Below are 18,822 nucleotides of genomic sequence, written 5' to 3'. Positions count from 1 at the left end.
GTGTTCAGGAGAGCAGACTAGCTAGCAGTCAGTCTGTCCAGGCAGAAATCACCAAGTGAAGAGTAGATTTTTTTTTTCTTAATTAATCTTTGAATTGTGTGTTGAGTGTTTCCCTCCCTGGGAAGACATACTGATTCTAGAACAGCTGGATTTTCAGCCTTTCTGGCACATTTTTCTGACAGGAGGTATATTGTTCACAGGGCCCTGATCCCAGTCTGTTGTTTCCCAGGGCAATGGCCTTGCTTTCCTCTTGATTAAAGTTTCTGTATTCTTACGTTAAAGGGTAGTAGCACAACAGAGTTTTAACCCATTTGGCTCCATGAATAAACTGTGCGTTGCAGTAACAGGGAAAGGATTTGCATGAAGCATTGCTTCTGCCCTCAGAACAGAACAGGAGGAGCAATGTCCTGTGTACAGTGCAGAGTGAAACAGAGTAGGCAATAGCTAGATCTCAGACTAACTCAAGTTTAAGGCACTCAGCTGCAGGGCTCACCAATATGAAGAAGGAGCTGAGTTGCACAGGATGTGTGATTTTGTGATTTCCTAGCCCATGTTAATTTGTACATTTTAATATAAGCACACAAAACTGGTGGGTGTACAATTTGAAGTATTTAGGTTGATCCAATGAATACTGAATTTCCACTTAGGGTACTGTCCTATGTGGATGTGAGAGATGCTCATTGACATGGTTAAGTCAGATTTTTGAAACACAGGCCACTCATTAGGTACAGCTGTGTGTGTCAGGTTACAGGACTCAGCAACTACCAGTCCACACAGGGGCAAGATCAAAAAGTATTTTATTAATGCCATTACCTCTGCCATGGAATGCCTGTTCTTTGTCAGTGCCAGTATACCTGTGTGCTATATATCTTCCCCCAAGTCCATTTCTGGCATTAATTTATAATTTTCATTTTTTAAAGAACCACACCCTGACTTTTTGAATTCTCCAAAATTTCCCAATCAATAATATTTTCAATTTTTTCCCAATTGTTTTGCTTATTTTTTTATAAAGATTTATTTATTTATTATATGTAAGTACACTGTAGCTGTCTTCAGACACTCCAGAAGAGGGAGTCAGATCTCATTACGGATGGTTGTGAGCTACCATGTGGTTGCTGGGATTTGAACTCGGGATCTTTGGAAGAGCAGTCAGGTGCTCTTACCCACTGAGCCATCTCACCAGCCCTGTTTTGCTTATTTGTCTTTATTTATAGCAGCATCTTCTGTAGCTCAGATTTGACTTATCCTGTATAATAGAGAATTACTTTGGAAACTCAATCTTGACTCTGCCACCTAGTTCCTGAAAGATAGACCTGAAACACATTCCAGGATGTGCTATGAGGGTCGGTCAATGAAAAGGAAAAAATACCATACATGAGTGTTTTCTGTGGTCTCTGTCCTTTTGGGGGTAATTACAAATAAAGAGGAGCCTTCTTAAGAATTTACTTCACTGACTTGTATGGAAGGGTGGATGTGGGGAGACCTGTCCTGTCTTAGTTACTTGATCAGTAAACCTCCAGTAGGGGAGATGCTAAGTTCCTGAGGCCCAGGTAGGTGGTGCAAGCTAATGAGGGACACTAGTGGGAGATAGCATGCAGGTTCTTCTAGGATTCTCCGCAGCCACATGCATTTGAGCTGTGAGAAAGACCACAGTCCTACCATGGAGAAGGTAAGGACAACTGACCCCAGACCAGGAAGAGCATGTTGGTAGAGCTATCAGAGTCCAATCTGATGGAACTAGGATGGACTATGAGCGACACTGTTCTTTTCATACATGTGTTGATCTGGGTAGAGACACATGGCTTTCTTTCCTCCTTGAGAGTGAATTCCTTGGGGAGGGGAGCCTCTGCAGTTGTCACCATTGGATGCTGTGGTGCTGATACCGTCACTGTGCAGTGTGCACACAGAGGCTTTTGGTGTGCAGTTTGAGGACAGGTAGGGAAACTTGAGGTCTGGTTTGTAGAAGTTCTAAATGTTCTATTCCACACTTCAGTTTCATTGGATACATTTTACAAATAGTTTGGGAACTGGTAGAATGGAGGTGCTGATCATCTGTGAGCCTTACTTCATTAGAATGCTTTTTACTTTCTACTCCTACCAGTCCCAATGGCATGATTCAGGCAAATTCAGCTCCATGGTACAAAGAGAGTTTCTGTGATACAGAGGTGTTTGATGTGTTCATCATGTTGAGCTGTCAATAGGGCAGATTCTGCATTTTGTTTCATAAGTCATGTGACAGGAAGCAGTCATTAAATTATTCTTCAACTTTGTTTTTTGTGTGGGCATCAGAGGTTCTGTGTTTGACTGAAACCACAACAGCCTATGAGGAGTTATAAAGCCATAGCCCACCTTTCTGATCACTTCCATTTACAGAGGGAACTCTACAGAATGGGGCCTCTCTATATGGAAGAAAGATCAGAAGTAGGTGGAGGGGCAGAAATATAACAAGTTAGGAGTTACTTTGAGTTATTTTTCCTGTGAGTTTTGAGTTTGTTTGTTTTTTTCTAAGCAATTACAATCACAGTTAACATCGTTGAAACTCTAATTTTTCCTAGTTGAGATTCCTCACAACTTTTGAAGAAGACTTGAATATATATTGGGCATTTTATTCTTGGCTTTTTCTCTACACACAGTGGTATGTATAAGGGCATGTATGAGGTAGAAGACTCAGCAGTAGGGATAGCCATGATTATTGGGTCTCAGATAACAGTTACTAGAGATGGTCCACGTGCCTCTCTACCCTGGTCCTATAACTCACATCTAAAAACTGAGCTTCAGGTTCTCTGCACTAATTTATTCACTTCTTTGTTATTTAAATTTTTGTTCTCATTAATCTGTGTACATCTTTTCCTTTTTTTCAAGAAAAGACTCTGTGACCTGGGCAGGTCACTCAGGAAGCATTTTGCTTGGGGTGACCTGAGTTCAGATACCAACACCCATGTTTACTACCTGCAACTCCAGATCCAGGGGGTCTGACACCCTCTTCTCTGATGTGCCACTTGCACATACATGGAAAACTTCCTCTCTCCCGTGAAATCATACACATGAACATAGGCACAGACATGACTTCAAAGGTGCTAATATCTTATAATGCAAGGTAAGCAAATCAAGCAAGTTTATGTGTATAATAGAAATCATACAGTGTTTTAATCTGGGATTTTGTATTTTTTTAAAGTTTCCATTTCATAAATGTAGTACACACTTAATATCTAATCATCAGTCATAGGAAGAAACATGGATTCTATGTGATCCTAATAGATATCCTTTTTTGTTAACATAATAAATGAGATATTTTTAGTAAATAACCCTACTTCTTCCAAATTGAAAATATCAGAATGCTTAATCTCTTCAGTTTTTTGGAGTAGCCTCCATTCCCAATCCATCTCACTTTATTGTCAAAGGAGATAACCAGAATGAACAGGAAGAGTGCCGGCCACTGAGTTTGTAATTTTCATTCTGATTATAATCTTGCAGTTCTTATTTAAATGACCATGTTAGAGTCACAGGCCTGTTTATGTTTCCTTTTCTCTGTGCTACCATCTATGTGGTATGATTCATTAGTTATATCTAACTATACTGTTGTTTCTCTAGGACATAATAAACCTTCACCTCTTTTCTTCTTCTTCTGATAATTTACTATCCGTTCCTTGAGGTTTTGCTGGTTTGGGAACTTTCTGTGGAGAAACAGTGTTAGCTTTCTCTTCTTGACCTGAAAAGGTTGCCTCTCCTCCTCTCTTGGAGAATCTGTGTTTTCCAGTCCTTGCAGTCATCAGTGTTTGGATTTTTAATCCTTCAGTGACTGATTTGGTATTGGAGGTCTTAAATTTTTTTCATATGTTATTGTCTATGTCTCCTAAGTTACTTAATTTGTCAGCATTTCAGAGCCTACAATCATGTGAGAGAGCTACAGTTGAGGCGGTACACAGTCAAAATGTTTTGTTTGCTAACTTGGTGAGAGATTGTGGCATTGACCCTTGACTAGTGAAGGCTCAACCACTGAGTGTGGAAGAATCGCTAAGTAAGTAGGCCTGGCCCGGATGAGTGAGAGCAAGCAAGAGAGCAAGCCAGGAAACAATGCTTTCTCATGGTTTTTGCTTTTATATTTGAAGTTGAGTTTCTATCATAATATTCCCAAATAATGGAATGAGGTTTTTGTTTTTTTTGTTTTTTAAATTGGATAATTTGTGTATTTTAAATACATAAAACATTTCAAATGTTATACCCTTTCCCCATTTCCCCTCTAGAACCCCCTTTTCCCATACTCCCTCCTCCTGCTTCTATGAGGATACTGCCCCTCCTACCTACCCACTCCCATCTCACTGGCATTCCACTACACTGGGGCATGGACCCTTCACAGGACCAAGGGTTTCTCCTCCTATGGATGCCAGACAATTCCATCCTCTGCTCCAGATAGGGCTGAAACCATGGGTCCTAACATGTATACTCTTTGTTTGGTGGTTTAGTTACTAGGAGTTCTGAGGTATCTGGTTGGTTGATATTGTTGTTCTTCCTATGGGGTTGCAAACCCCTTCAGCTGTTTCAGTCCTTTCTCTAACTCCTCCACTGTGATCTGTGTGCTCAGTCCAGTGGTTGACTGTGATCATCTGCCTCTGTATTTGTCATGCTCTGGCATGGCATCTAAAGAGACAAGTATAATAGGCTCCTGTCAGCAAGCATTTCTTGGCATGCACAGTAGTGTCTGGGTATGGTGTCTGTATAGGGGATGAATTCCCAAGTGGGACAGTCTCTGGATGGTCTTTCCCTCAGTCTCTGATCCATACTTTGTCCCCTTCTTTCCTTTAGACAGGAGCCATTCTGGGTTAGGAATTTGAAGATGAGTGGGTGGTCTCAGGCTCCTACTGGGGGCCTTGCCTAACCACAGGATATGGTTTCTAATGGTTCTCCCTCCTTTGTTGGACATTTCAACTACTCTCATCCCTCTTACGTCCTGGGAGCCTTTTGCTTTCAAGCATCTTGGACTTGCTGGTCCCCAGATCCCCCTTCCCCATTGCTACACACCTGTGCTCAAATTCCTGACCCTCTGTAAATCATCCCTCTCTCCTCCCATACTTGGTCCTGTCCCCTTTTTCCTCCCTTCCACTCCTCACTTCTTGCCAAGTCCCTCCACACTTTCCCTCCCATGAGTATTGTCTTCCCCCTGCTAAGAAGGACTGAAGCATTCATATTTTGGTCTTCCTTCTTCTTGCCCTTCATATGGTCTGTTAATTGTATCTTTGGTATGCCTAGCTTTTGAGCTAATATCTACTTATCAGTAAGTGCATTCCATGTGTGTCTTTTTTGACTGGGTTACCTCATTCAGGATGATATTGTCTATTTCCATCAAGTTTTCTAAGAATTTCATGAAGTCATTGTTTTTAATACCTTAGTAGTACTCCATTGTGTAAATTATTCCACATTTTCTGTATCCAATCCTATGTTGAAGGACATCTGAGTTCTTTGCAGCTTCTGGCTATTATAAATAAGGCTGCTATGAACATAATGGAACATGTGTCCTTGTTATATGTTGGAGCATCTTTTGGGTATATGCACAGAAGTGGTATAGCTGGGTTCTCAGGTAGTACTATGTCCAGTTTTCTAAAGAAACTCAAGACTGATTTCCAGAGTGGTTGTACCAGCTTGCAATCCCACCAACAATGGAGGAATATTCTTCTTTTGCCAAATCCTCACCAATATCTGCTGTCGCTTGAAATTTTGATCTTACCCATTCTGACTGGTGTGAGGTAGAATCTCAGAGTTGTTTTGATTTGCATTTCCATGATGACTAAGGATGTTGACTATTTCTTTAGGTGCTTCTCAGCCACTGAATATTCCTCAGTTGAGAATTCTTTGTTTAACTCTGGATCCTATTTTTAATAGGGTTATTTGGTTCTCTGGCGTCTAACTTCTTAAGTTATTTATATATATTGAATATAAGCCCTCTAGCAGATGTAGGGTTGGTAAAGATCTTTTCCCAATCTGTTGGTTGCCATTTTGTCCTATTGGCTCTGTCCTTTGCCTTACAGAAGCTTTGCAATTTTCTGAGGTTGCATTTATCAATTCTTGGTCTTAGAGCATAAACCATTTGTGTTCTGTTCAGGAAATTTTCCCCTGTGCCCATGTGTTTGAGGCTCTTCCCCCACTTTCTCTTCTATTAGATTCAGTGTATCTGGTTTTATGTGGCAGTCCCTGATCCAAGTGGACTTGAGCTTTGTACAAGGAGATAAGAATGGATCAACTTGCTTCCACTCTGGACTGGTGCCATGAGTGGACATTGGGTGTAAATTCCACAGCCTGTCCCACAACACCCAGAGGAAGCACCACTCCCAAGTGCTCTAACACTTCCAGGATCATAGGATTATAGGTGAGGAGCACAAAACATGTGCCCCAACACCTGCAGTTACTGGGACCATCGTTAACCAGACACCCAGGAACTCAGCCAATATTTTCTTATGTCCAAGTGGAACTGCTAAACCATATATTCCCTTTTGGTAATATCTTATTAATGTTATAGTGTGAACTGGTGTACCTCAGGTTCTGGAAGATGAATACAGAACTGTATTGTATGTATCACTCTCAAAAGAGTTTAAGTAAAGGGCTGGAGAGATGGCTCAGCAGGTAAGAGCATTGACTGCTCTTCCAAAGATCCTGAGTTCAATTCCCAGCAACCACATGGTGGTTCACAACCATCTGAAATGGGATCTGATGTCCTTTTCTGATGTTTATGAAGAAAGCTACAGTGACATATACATAAAATAAATAAATAAATAAATAAAACCTGTTTTTAAAGTAAGATGAGAGTGGTTAGTGGGGTATGGTAGGAGACCCAGAGAGCCAAGACAGCCTGTGAGTGCTTGGTTCAGGCCAATATGGATAGTTTTCCCCGCAGCTGCAAAACTTCAGGCCCATGGCATCTGTAAATGTTAGCAGAGGTATTCCCCATGCCAAGTGTTCTATTCTTGATAATGTTTCCTGTCCTAGATAGCCTAGGTTACTTCAGGGTCAGAATATACTGAGAGTGGGAATGCTATCCTCAGGCAGTGATGAGCTCCTTAATGGCATTTTCAGTGCAAAGTATTCATCCCCAAAACCATGTACACAAAACCAACAGAAATGGATACTGCCAGAGTCCAGCACGGCCTTGGTAGGGATAGCGGGACACGGTTCCTGTTCCTAGGACAGGGCAAGACGTCATGGGCCACTTGGAGTATCAAGAGATGCTATGGGTGTAAGGCTTCTTTGTATTATAATGTACATGTTCTCACATCCTACTCCAAGGAGGGTCCTCTCTGTTAATGACTCCAAGATAATCAGTGACAGAATTAATCTGGGAAGAAAAGATGTGGCTAATGTGTCATCAAAATGGTAAATCCTAGGAACTTCAATACAGAGGTAAGGCTGTGGAGAAGAACTTTAAAAGCATGAGTTTGAAAATATATAATTTCTGAACTACATAAAAATATAAGGATGCAATATAAATTCTATAAGGGGCTTCACAGATCTAAAGGAACAGAGGCAGCTATACTATGAGGCAGCTTATCAGAAAGATTGAAAGACAGGCAAATGCAAATGCAGGCAGATCCCTGAGTTTAAAGTCAGCCTGAAACAGAGAGAATTTAGGTCCTGGTGTGGTCAGAATGGAAATCTCAGGACAAGGTCTCACCCAGCTAAATTTATGCTCTGCAGACAGACCTCTGAATTCTGCAATAAAGAACTAAATGGATGTGTGAATTAAAACCTTGGCTTTCCGGCTTAACTAGCCAAAAGCTGTAAGCCTTACTTTTTAGATTTTTTTTTAATTTTTTTTTTTTTTTTCCAGCAAGAGCTGAGCAGTCTGGACATCTCTGGAAAACCTAAAAAGCTCTTGAATTTTTTTTTTTTTTCAGTGAGAATTTCTGACATTGGTTGGTAAATCCATGGAGAGATAACACAGCTTTTACAAATTTTCTAGCTCTTTTAGAATTTTTTTCAAAAAACAGGTACCTAAAGAACATTTCACATCCAGATGAAAGAATATGCCTGCTTCTCAGCACCTCACAGAAAATTCTCCAAAATTAATTGGAGACAAAATTCTCAACAGAAGAATCTGGAATGTCTGAGAAACACTTAAAGAAATGTTGAAACTCCTTACTCATCAGGAAAATGCAAATCAAAACAACGCTGAGATTCCTCCTAAAAAATCAAAGTGGCTAAGGTCAAAAACTCAAGTAAGAGCACCTGCTCCCAAGGGTGTGGAGAAAGGGACCCCTCCACTCCTGGTGGGATTATAAAACTTTATAACCACTCTGAAAGTCAATCCAGCCATCTTCAGAAAATTGGAAGTCGTTGTACACACAAGGTACTCTGTCCCTTGATTGAATAAGAAAATGTGCTCTGGGAGACTGCAAGAATTTCTTTTTTGTTTTTCTTTTTTTTTTTTTTTTTCCAGACAGGGTTTCTCTGTATAGCCTTGGCTGTCCTGGAACTCACTCTGTAGACCAGGCTGTACTCGAACTCAGAAATCCACCTGCCTCTGCCTCCCAAGTGCTGGGATTAAAGGCGTGCGCCACCATGCTTGATAACTACAAATTTCCAGAACTAAGGCCTTGTGTGGCCCTATTGTGGAAGCAGAGAGCTGGGCAGGCCTGTGCTGTCTGAGTCATTTGATCTCTTCTGGTCCAGTAGGAGTGCGGCCACAGTTTTGAGGCCCAGCAGGATGACACTAGATTGTGATGAACTCTGGGTAGACGTAGTCACTAGAAGCAACAGTAGGAAGTACCTTGTGTCTTACTTCTGGAATTCAACTCTGATGTAGCACTAGGAAGCTGTGAGGTAGACCATAAGCTGAGTGTCTCAGCTCCTGTCCAGGAAGGTCACTTTCAGGACTAGAAAGAGTAGGTTGGCTAAACTATCAGAATCTGATCTGTTGGGACTGGGATGGATTGTGAGCAGACTATGGTTCTGTTCATACATGTATGTGGTGACCTTGACCAAGGACCTTGGCCTGTGAACCTTCCTGAGTTTGAATTTCCTGGGGGATGGGGGTTGCGGGGTGTGGAGAAAGTTTCTGCAGTCCTGGCAGTGGAAAGCTGTGGTTCTTACAAAATGACTATCCAGTGCATACACCAAGACACTGCTTTTTAGATGTAGGGGAAAGACAATTTTAGAAAATGTATTTGTAGTTTCTAGAAATTCTTAACATTGCATTCCAAAGATAGTTTTGTTTGATATAGTTTACAAATAGTTTAGAAACTGATTGACAGGAGGAGATAGGGTCATACTTGAAAGAAAGATCAGTAGTTGTTGTAGGGTAAAAAATAAACCAAATCAGGGTGGGGCAGTGGTGGCACACCTTTAATCCCAGCACTTTCGAGGCAGAGGCAGGTGGATTTCTGAGCTTGAGGCCAGCCTGGTCTACAGAGTGAGTTCTAGGACAGCCAGAGCTATACAAAGAAACCCTGTCTTGAAAAACCAAAATAAATAAATAAATAATAAAATAAAAAAACCAAAAAAAAAAAAAAAAAGAAATATACCAAATTACAAACTAGGGTCTAGTTTGCATTATTATTGTGGGTGTTGAGAAGTCTTTTAATTACTAAATTTTGTTAATTAATCATTCCATTAGTTTACATCTCAAATGGTATCACCGTTCCTGGTTACACCTCTGCCACTACCACATTCCAACTCTCTTCTCTCTACCCCCTTTTGCCTCTATGAAGGTGCTCTCCCACCAACTCACCCATTCCTGCCATACCACACCATCAGCCCCCTATGCTGGAGCATCAAACCTCCACAGGACAAAGTCCCTCCCCTCCCATTGATGGCAGACAAGGCCCATCTTCTGCTACATATGTATCTGGAGCCATGGTACACTCCTTGGCTGGTGGTCAAGTCCCTGGGAGCTCTGAGTGGTCATCTCAGCCTACATTGTTCTTCCTATGGGGTTGCAATCCCACTCTGCTCTTCCAGACCTTCCCCTGAGCTCCCAACCAGGGTCCAGAGCTCAGTGTGATGTTTTGCTGGGAGCATCCACATCTGCTCTCATCAGGGACTAGCAGAACCTCCCAGGAAGAGCCACACCAGGTTACTGTCTGCAATCGCCTCTTGGCTACAGCAACAATGTCCACTGTCAGAGTTTGGTGTCTGCAGAGGGAATGGGTGCCCAGTTGGAGTGGTCCCAGGATAGCCCTGCATCAGTCTCTACTCCAATATTTGTCCCTGTCTTTCCTTTGGACAGAGACATTTCTGGGTTAAAAACTTTGAAATAGGTGGGTGGATCCATCCATTGACTGGAGGCCATGTCATTCTACTGGAGGTGGTCTCTAGAGGTTCTATCTCCCCTTTGCTTCTCATTTCAGCTAAAGTCAATCCTGTTGGGGCTAAAGTTATCCCCATTGTGTCCTGGGATCCTTTCACTTCCCTGGCTTCTGGGACTCTCCAGTGGCTACCCCCAGTTCCTCATCCACTACTGGTACATAATTTTATTTGATTTCCTGATCCTCTGTAATTCTCTCCTGTCCTCTCCAATACCTGATCATGTCCCCCTTCCTTCCCCCCCATCTCTCCCTCTCAGGTTTCTACTCCTTCTACCTATTTCAACCATCCTGTTCTCTTTTCTATGCAGGACTGAATCATCCACACTCTGGTTTTCTTTCCCCAAAGCACCATATGGTCTGTGGGTAAAAAATGAGTACAGAGCTAAAGGAAGAATTCTCAACTGAGGAATGTAGAATGGCCAAGAAGCACGTAAAGAATTATTCTGCATCCTTGGTCATCAGGGAAATACAAAGCAAAACAACTCTGAGATTCTACCTCACACCAATCAGAATGGGTAAGTTCAAAAACTCAGGTGACAGTAGATACTGGCAAGGATGTGGAGAAAGAGGAACACTCCTCCATTTCTGGTGGGACTACAAGCTGGTACAACCACTTTGGAAATCAATATGGAAGTTCCTGAGAAAACTGGAAATACTTCTGCATGAAGAGCAGCTATACCACTCCTGAGCATATACCCAAAACGTGTTCCAACATATAACAAGGACACATGTCCCACCATGTTTATAATGACCAGAAGCTGCAAAGAACCCAGATGACCCTTAACATGAGAATGGCTACAGAAAATGTGGTACATTTATACAATGGAGTACTACTCAACTATTAAAAACAATGACTTCATTAAATTCACGGGCAAATGGATAGAAATAGAATCATGAGTGAGGTAACCCAAACACAAAAGAACACACATGGTATACACTCACTGATAAGTGGATATTAGCTCAAAAGCTCAGAATATTCTATGAATTTTGCACACATAAAGCCATAGGTAACATTGGTTAAGGTCACATTTTGCCTTGCAGAGGTTCTTTAGGTTTTTGGTGAAAGCTTTTCTAAAGTTAGGTTCATTTGCATTCCAAAGGCTGTCCCTTCTGCTGGTTCCCCACTACCCACTTCCTGCCATAGAGACCTTTCCCATTGCTTCTCCTTGCCCTAGGTATCCTCCCACTGTTGGCCATCAAGTCTTTCCCAGATTAGGTGCATCACATACCACAGTAAGGTTACAGGTTTAGGGACAGCCTCTTCTGCTGGGGGCATAACTGGCATTTGAGGGGTTACAGCTCAGGTGGGTGGGTCACAGTGTTGGATGATGATCACTGGTCTTGTAACTTTCTTCACTTGTACTGGATGCTATCAACTAATGTCTTTTAGAAACCTAACACTCTCTTGGCTTGATTCTTTTCTCCTTATCTTGCTGTGTGTTATTTTTACTTTATAAAACTCTGGGCTTTATTCAATGCTGTATCTTTATGTTATAACTCTCTCTTCTATGCTTTATTTAGCTCCTAAAACTTGACTCCTTATTAACTCCTTATTACTGTTCTGTGCTAAAATCTAAATTCTTTCTTATTATTCTGTGGTTCATTAAGTGCTGGAGAAACAACTCTTACTGTTCTGTGCTAAAAACTTAACTCTTTTTTTTTTTTTAAAGATTTATTTATTATTATATCTAAGTACACTGTAGCTGTCTTCAGATGCACCAGAAGAGGGCATCAGATCTCATTATGGATGGTTGTGAGCCACCACGTGGTTACTGGGATTTGAACTCAGGACCTTCGGAAGAGCAGTCGATGCTCCTAACCACTGAGCCATCTTTCCAGCCAAAACTTAACTCTTTATTACTTTTGCATAAATAAGTGCTAATATCTGGGGATGAAAAAATGCTGTTTAGTTTGTGGGTATTAAGTGAAAGGATTTATTGCTAGATGCTTCTTGCTGGCCTGGGAGTTTGTTACCTCTTTGAACCAGAGAGAGAGGAAAGGAGTCACTCACACAGGCACATATACACTACACAGATACACTGTGGGACAATGGCCTATGCACAGACAGGCTGGTTGAGAGGTGGAGCCCCGGTGCAAATGGTGGTGATCATTTTCATCTACATGGGAAGGAAGGCTTCCCTCATGCTCCTGGACCCCTGGTTCCTGACAAAGTTACCACCCCAACAGCCCCCAGAGGAGAAGCTCATGGCTTTCAGTCACATAGACAATGTCCCAAGCTTCTGACCTTCAGGCTAGACTCCTCCCAGTTACCTAGCAACAGCAAGATAACACTGCCCACTCTAAGAGGGGCTGCTTGGCCACTCCTTGCTCTCTTAAGCCTTTACTTTCCTTACTCTCTCTCCCTCTTACTGTCTCTGTCTTACTCTCTTAAGCTTTTACCTCTCTTTCTTTAAGCTTTCTTCCTCTCTAGCCTTTCTTCTCTCTCTCTCCTTTTCCCCTTCTCTCCTCTTGGCCATGGCCTGTCTCTCTGTTTCTACTTTCTCTCTTTCCCCCTGCCTTTCTACAATTAAGCTATAAAACCAGATAGACTGTCTCTGTTCATCAAGGCCCACTGTGCTTGTGCTTATGATCAGATAGGCTTTCTCCTAATGAGCCGTGCCTAATCTCCTCACAGAAAGACTTCCAATGCTGCAGCCATGGACGAGACTAAGGGACGCCTCCCCCCTACCTCTCTCTCTCTCTCTCTCTCTCTCTCTCTCTCTCTCTCTCTCTCTCTCTCTCTCTCTCTCTCTCTGCCCTCTTCCCTGGGGCCCCTATTCTGTTCTCAGCTCCTCTGCCATATCCAGTGTGGGATGCCAGAGACTGAGAACATGGTTCTGGGGCTGCCCCTTGTCTACCTTCCAGCTGTGTGGGGTCAGTAGTTTCACACAGCTATAGATGCCCACCCAGGGCCGAGTGGAAAACTTCCGGTAGTCCTCCCACATCTGCCTGCCTAGAGCACAGCAACTCCGGCCGGACGCAGGCTCTCCCTCCCCTCTTCCCCCTACACCCACGCCCCATATTAGGTGAAGTAGAAAATGGCTGTACTAATACATTTTAATGAATGGATGGGACAGAACACCCAAGTTATCAACTTTACTTTTTTCCTCTGTACTTTTTATAGCTTCTTAGACAAAAGTTCCTTAAAAGATTACCTCATGGGCTGGAGAAACGTCTCAGCAGTTAAGAGCACTGACTGCTCTTCCAAAGGTCCTGAGTTCAAATCCCAGCAACCACATGGTGGCTTTTAACCATCTGTATTGAGATCTGATGCCCTCTTCTGGTGTGTCTGAAGATAGCTACAGTGTACTAGTCATATATATATATATGTGTGTGTGTGTATATATAATAAATTAAATTTTTTAAAAAAAGATTACCTCATATATAAAATGTTACAAAAAGGAGAGTTTCAAAAATGTATCAATGACAAATTTAAAGCAGTGATATATTAAGTTCAAGACAACAGTTTTCACATGGCCTTGCCTTATCAAAGTACACACCTGTAGCTTCATCCCTGGACCTGAATGTTTTTCCTTGAAGACAAATTTGTTCCAAGCCTGTTTCTCCTTTTAGTGTAATTATGAATGCTCATTGTATTGCTTATTTGGAAAACTTTACTTAGTTTTATGAGGAATGGGCACACTATAAAAAAATATTCCTTACATTATTTTAATCAAACCAGGAACTCCATAAAATCATTAATTCTTCTAAAAGCATTAATTCATCAAAGTTCATCTTCATGTTGATCTGAAGGAAATTTACCCAATAAGAGTGGCTGATGCCGACATATCATTCAATTACGTAATAGTGATAAAAAGGTATATATATCATCTGCAAGAAGCAGTCCTGATGTGAAATCTCTTGGGACCTTCCTTCTAAGAGCTCACCCATCTTAGGCCACGCAAAAAGAGGTAGGCTCCATATACGAAGGCCTCCTGCTTGACTTAGCCTTTCCTAGATGGCTCCTGACACTCAGATCCTTTTGGTGGGGAGCCTAGAGGGAGACTGCTGCACTTCTGCTACATATGTGCCTAGGACCTCATTCCAGCCCATGTGTGCACTTTGGTTGGTGGCTCAGTCACTGGGAGCTCACAGAGGTCCAGGCTAGTTGACCCTACTGGTCTTCCTGTGGGGTTCCCACCTACTCCAGGGACTTCAATCTTTTCCCCAACTCTTCCACAAAATCTCCAATCTCTGTACAATGTGTGGCTTTGGGTAATGCATCTGTATGAGTCAGCAGCTGGGTAGAGCCTCTCAGGATCTTTATCCTAGGCGCCGGCCTACAAGCATAACAGAGTATCATTAATAATGTTAGAGATTAGTAGTTACCCATGTCATGTGTTTCAAGATGGGCTGGTATTGGTTGGCTATTTTTTCAGTCTCTGCTCCATCTTTGTTTTTTCAATTTTTTTTAGACAGTAAAAATTTTGCTTCATGACACAGAACACATTGTTATTGCTACATGAAAGCTATTCCACTAGCTATTATTTAACTGAGAATACAAAAAGTGAAAATAAAACATGGTCCAGAATTTAACAATGAATCTGACTGTGACAGGGGATTGTGTGTTAGCATACAGAAAAACTCTAATAGCTGTAGGTTGTTTTTTTCCCACAAACAGCAAATAAAATCAGGTAAAACCTTGCTTTATTGTTATAGATGATTTATTTCTCTTCAAACTATAATTTAGATATACATTTGATTCCTTTTGTTCTTTTTTTAAAAATGATCAAGATTATCTGATATATTTTTTGGGTTTTTTTTTTTTTTTTTTTTTTTTTTGGGTTTTCGAGACAGGGTTTCTCTGTGTAGCCCTGGCTTTCCTGGAACTCACTCTGTAGACCAGGCTGGCCTCAAACTCAGACATTCACCTGCCTCTGCCTCCCAAGTGCTGGGATTAAAGGCATGTGCCACCACGCCCGGCTATCTGATTTTTTTAAAAGATTTTATTTGTTGTATGTGTGAGTATACTATAGCTGTCTTCAGACACACCAGAAAAGGGCTCCGGATCCCATTACAGATGGTTGTGAGCCACTATGTGGTTGCTGGGATTTGAACTCAGGACATCTGGAAGAGCTGTCAGTGCTCTTAAACACTGAGCCATCTCTCCAGCCCCATCCATTTGATTCTTTACCTCACGTATTTACTTTCAAAGAAGTAAAATAAAACCACATACAAAGATATTTGGGATAAGAGGAGCAGCCTTGAGGAAAGCTGGAGAATCTTATGGAACTGCCCTAGAAGGAAGACTGTGTGCTTCAGGAGGCAGAGTTGGAGGACTAGGATACCTAAGTACATTGTAATTTCATCATAATCTCAAGAACGTGAACAAGGAGCTTCATGGTTTTGTTTTACCTGCTGGATTTGCTCCTGTGTCAATCTGCTCCATCTTTGATAGGCTCTGACTCTTTGTGGAATAATACTGTTTATTCTTTGCATTGTATATTGGACACAACTGTCTCATTGAAAGTCATGGTAGAATGTCATATGATAAAAAGTAGGTTTCCTACTCTTAAGACTCGAAGGAATATGTAGAGTTTAAATGAGAATGTCTCCCATATGCTCATATGTTGAATACTTATTTTCCAGTTGCTGGAAGTGTTTGGGAAAGACCAGATGTGTGACCTTTTAGAAAAGCGTGTGTCATGTGGGTATACTAGACCTTTTAAAAGCCTCTGACCATGTAAAATGTGCTACTGTCTACCTCATGTCTGAGTTTCAAAATGTGAACTTTCTGCTCCTCTTGTTGCCATGTGTTTACAATGCCATCATGGACTCTAATTCTTTAGAAGTGTAAGTCCAGTTTAGTGCTTTCATTTATAATTTGCCTTGGCCATGGTGTGTTTTATGACGGCACTAAAAGTTAAGTATAGATAAGTGTCTGTGGACTGTGCGAGCACAATAAACCTACCCCTAGAATTACAGAAAGCAGGGAGGGTTTCTTCTCAATCTAGCTGTAGAGCAATCCCTTTGAGCATATGAGACACCCCATGATTGACAACTCTTGGCTGCAATGAAGAAGCAATTCTGTTATGAAGACAATGCTTTACTTCTAACCAAACCAGTATCACATTCCTTCTAAGATCTCCCATACATAGGAGATTATCATTCTAGGAATAGTGATCCAAATGCACAGAATAAATATTCACTGCTATTTATTACAGATTCAATATGTATCATACATTATAGGGTGCTTAGTGAATCAAGGTCAGCTAGGGTTCTAAATGAGACTATGTCCCCTACAAAGGAAAAAATTAAATTTATATTTGTGATAGGCTAGCAGACTCCATTTTTTCTTACTTTTACTAATTAATCATAATGTTAAAATTTGATTCCAAGTTAAAAGTCCACTTTTTTTTTACTTGATCTATAATCTTATGATTTCCACATCATAAATGATTTCTGTTGTTTGTCTTATGTTCTGGGAACTGGTATATAGTTGTAGTGGCTATTCCTGGTTGTCAACTTGACAATATTTGGAATGAACTACAATCCGGAATTGGAAGGCTCACCAGTGATCCTTATCTGGAGGCTTGGAGATCCTTATCTGGATCTTGGTTTGAAGATCTTGAGCCATAGTGGCTATGGATTCCAGAAGATTGAATCTCCGAGTTTAAAGAACACACCTTTAATCTGGGCTACGCCTTTCATCTGGGATTAAAGGTGTGGTGGAACACACCTTTAATCTGGGCTACACCTTCTGCTGGAGACAATATAAGGACATTGGAAGAAGGGAGTCTAGCTCTTGCTCTTGCTCCTTCGCCTGCTTGCTGCGTGAGACTGAATAACTGCTAGATCCTTGGACTTCCATTCACAGCTGCGACTGAACAATTGTTGGGAATTGAGCTGCCGACTGTAAGTCATCAATAAATTCCTTTATTATCTAGAGACTATCCATAAGTTCTGTGACTCTAGAGAACCCTGACTAATACAGAAGTTGGTACCAGGAGTGGTTCTAGAGTAACAGAAGTACAAGGATGAATCTTTTAAAATACTGGAATTGGCTTGTTGATCCACCAGCACTTTCAACTATTGAAACCTCTCCAGATTCTCTCCCTCCTGGGAGCTCAGAGAATTTTGAAGACCCATGGTTGAAACTATATTCCAAACTTAAAGAAGCGAATGCCCTTGATTTTCTTAATGAATTAGGTGATTCAGTGCACAAAGCTTTCTACAAGATGGGGAAAAAATCAGAAAATGATTTTACTGGCTGGCTGCTCTTAGTATCTGTGGAAAAAATGATGAATGAAAGGAAGGAGTTGTGTGATAAAATCGAAAGGCTCCAGACACAAGTAAACGATCTAAAAGTTGCTAAGTGTGTCCTTGAGGAGAATCTTCTCTCTTGTAGCAATAGAGCTCAAGTTGCAGAAAATCAAACGGAAACTCTCATTGTAAGGTTGGCTGAACTACAGCGAAAATTCAAGTCTCAGCCTCAGAGTGTGTCGACAGTTAAAGTAAGGGCTCTAATTGGCAAAGAATGGGATCCTACAACATGGGACGGGGATGTGTGGGAAGACCATGTTGAAGCTGAGAATTTTGAATCTTCAGATTCTCAAGAGTTTGCCCCACCTGAGGAAGTAGTACCCTCAGCCCCACCCCTTGAAATAATGCCTTCCCCACATGAGGAAATTAATTTTGCAGAGTCTGATAAACCAGCAATGACTTTCACTACTGATGTTTCTCAAGGCCCACCAATAGTTTCTTCTAGACCTGTAACCAGACTCAAAGCAAAACAGGCTCCTAGAGGGGAGGTAGAAAGTGTAGTCCATGAGGAAATTCGCTACACTACTAAGGAGCTTAATGAGTTTGCTAATTCATTCAAGCAGAAACCTGGTGAATATGTGTGGGAATGGATTTTAAGGGTGTGGGATAAGGGTGGAAGGAACATAAAACTAGAGCAGGCTGAGTTTATTGACATGGGTCCTCTGAGTAGAGATTCTAGGTTTAATATGGAAGCTCGCATAGTTAAAAAAGGTGTCAAAAGTTTGTTTGAATGGTTGGCTGAGGTGTTTATCAAAAGATGGCCTACTGGAAATGACTTGGAGATGCCTGATATTCCGTGGCTTAGTGTCAATGAAGGGATTTTAAGACTTAGGGAAATTGCAATGCTAGAGTGGATATATTGTGTAAAGCATAATTGTCCACAATGGGAAGGTCCAGAAGATATGCCTTTCACTAGCTCTATAAGACGCAAATTGGTGAGAGGGGCACCAGCACATTTGAAGGGTTTTGTTCTTTCCCTTTTCCTTGTGCCAGATCTTAGCATTGGAGATGCTTCTGCTCAATTAGATGAATTAAATTCACTGGGTTTAGTTGGATTCCGAGGTAACAAGGGCCAGGTGGCAGCATTGAATCGCCGGAGACAAGGTGATTCTAGTTATTATAATGGACAGCGTAGACAAAAGAATGTTTATAATAACATACCCAGTAATGGTCATCACAGGAGAGGTGAAATTTATAATGGCATGACTCGGTTGGACCTTTGGTACTGGCTAACCAATCATGGTGTTTCCAGGAATGAAATACATAG

General features: G+C 41.4%; 1 non-coding gene across 13 annotated transcripts in view; it reads left to right on the top strand.

The window, feature by feature from the left end:
• The window catches only part of Platr25, a 90,219-nt gene that overhangs the window by 12,304 nt on the left and 59,093 nt on the right, over positions 1-18,822 (top strand). For 6 of the 13 annotated variants that reach the window (XR_003950613.1, XR_003950620.1, XR_003950607.1 and 3 more), the window contains exons 2-3: positions 2,863-3,097; positions 10,601-10,807. This is a non-coding gene — a transcript (pluripotency associated transcript 25). Of the gene's footprint in view, positions 1-2,862; positions 3,098-10,334; positions 10,448-10,600; positions 10,808-18,822 lie in introns of those variants that run through there. The other 7 variants (XR_003950614.1, XR_003950608.1, XR_003950611.1 and 4 more) reach the window with 4 other exon arrangements.

Source organism: Mus musculus, chromosome 13 (genome assembly GCF_000001635.26).
Source record: "Mus musculus strain C57BL/6J chromosome 13, GRCm38.p6 C57BL/6J".
Classification (NCBI taxonomy): Eukaryota; Metazoa; Chordata; class Mammalia; order Rodentia; family Muridae; genus Mus; species Mus musculus.
Note: the sequence above shows the minus strand (reverse complement) of the source record. Positions and strands in the feature narration are given on the sequence as shown.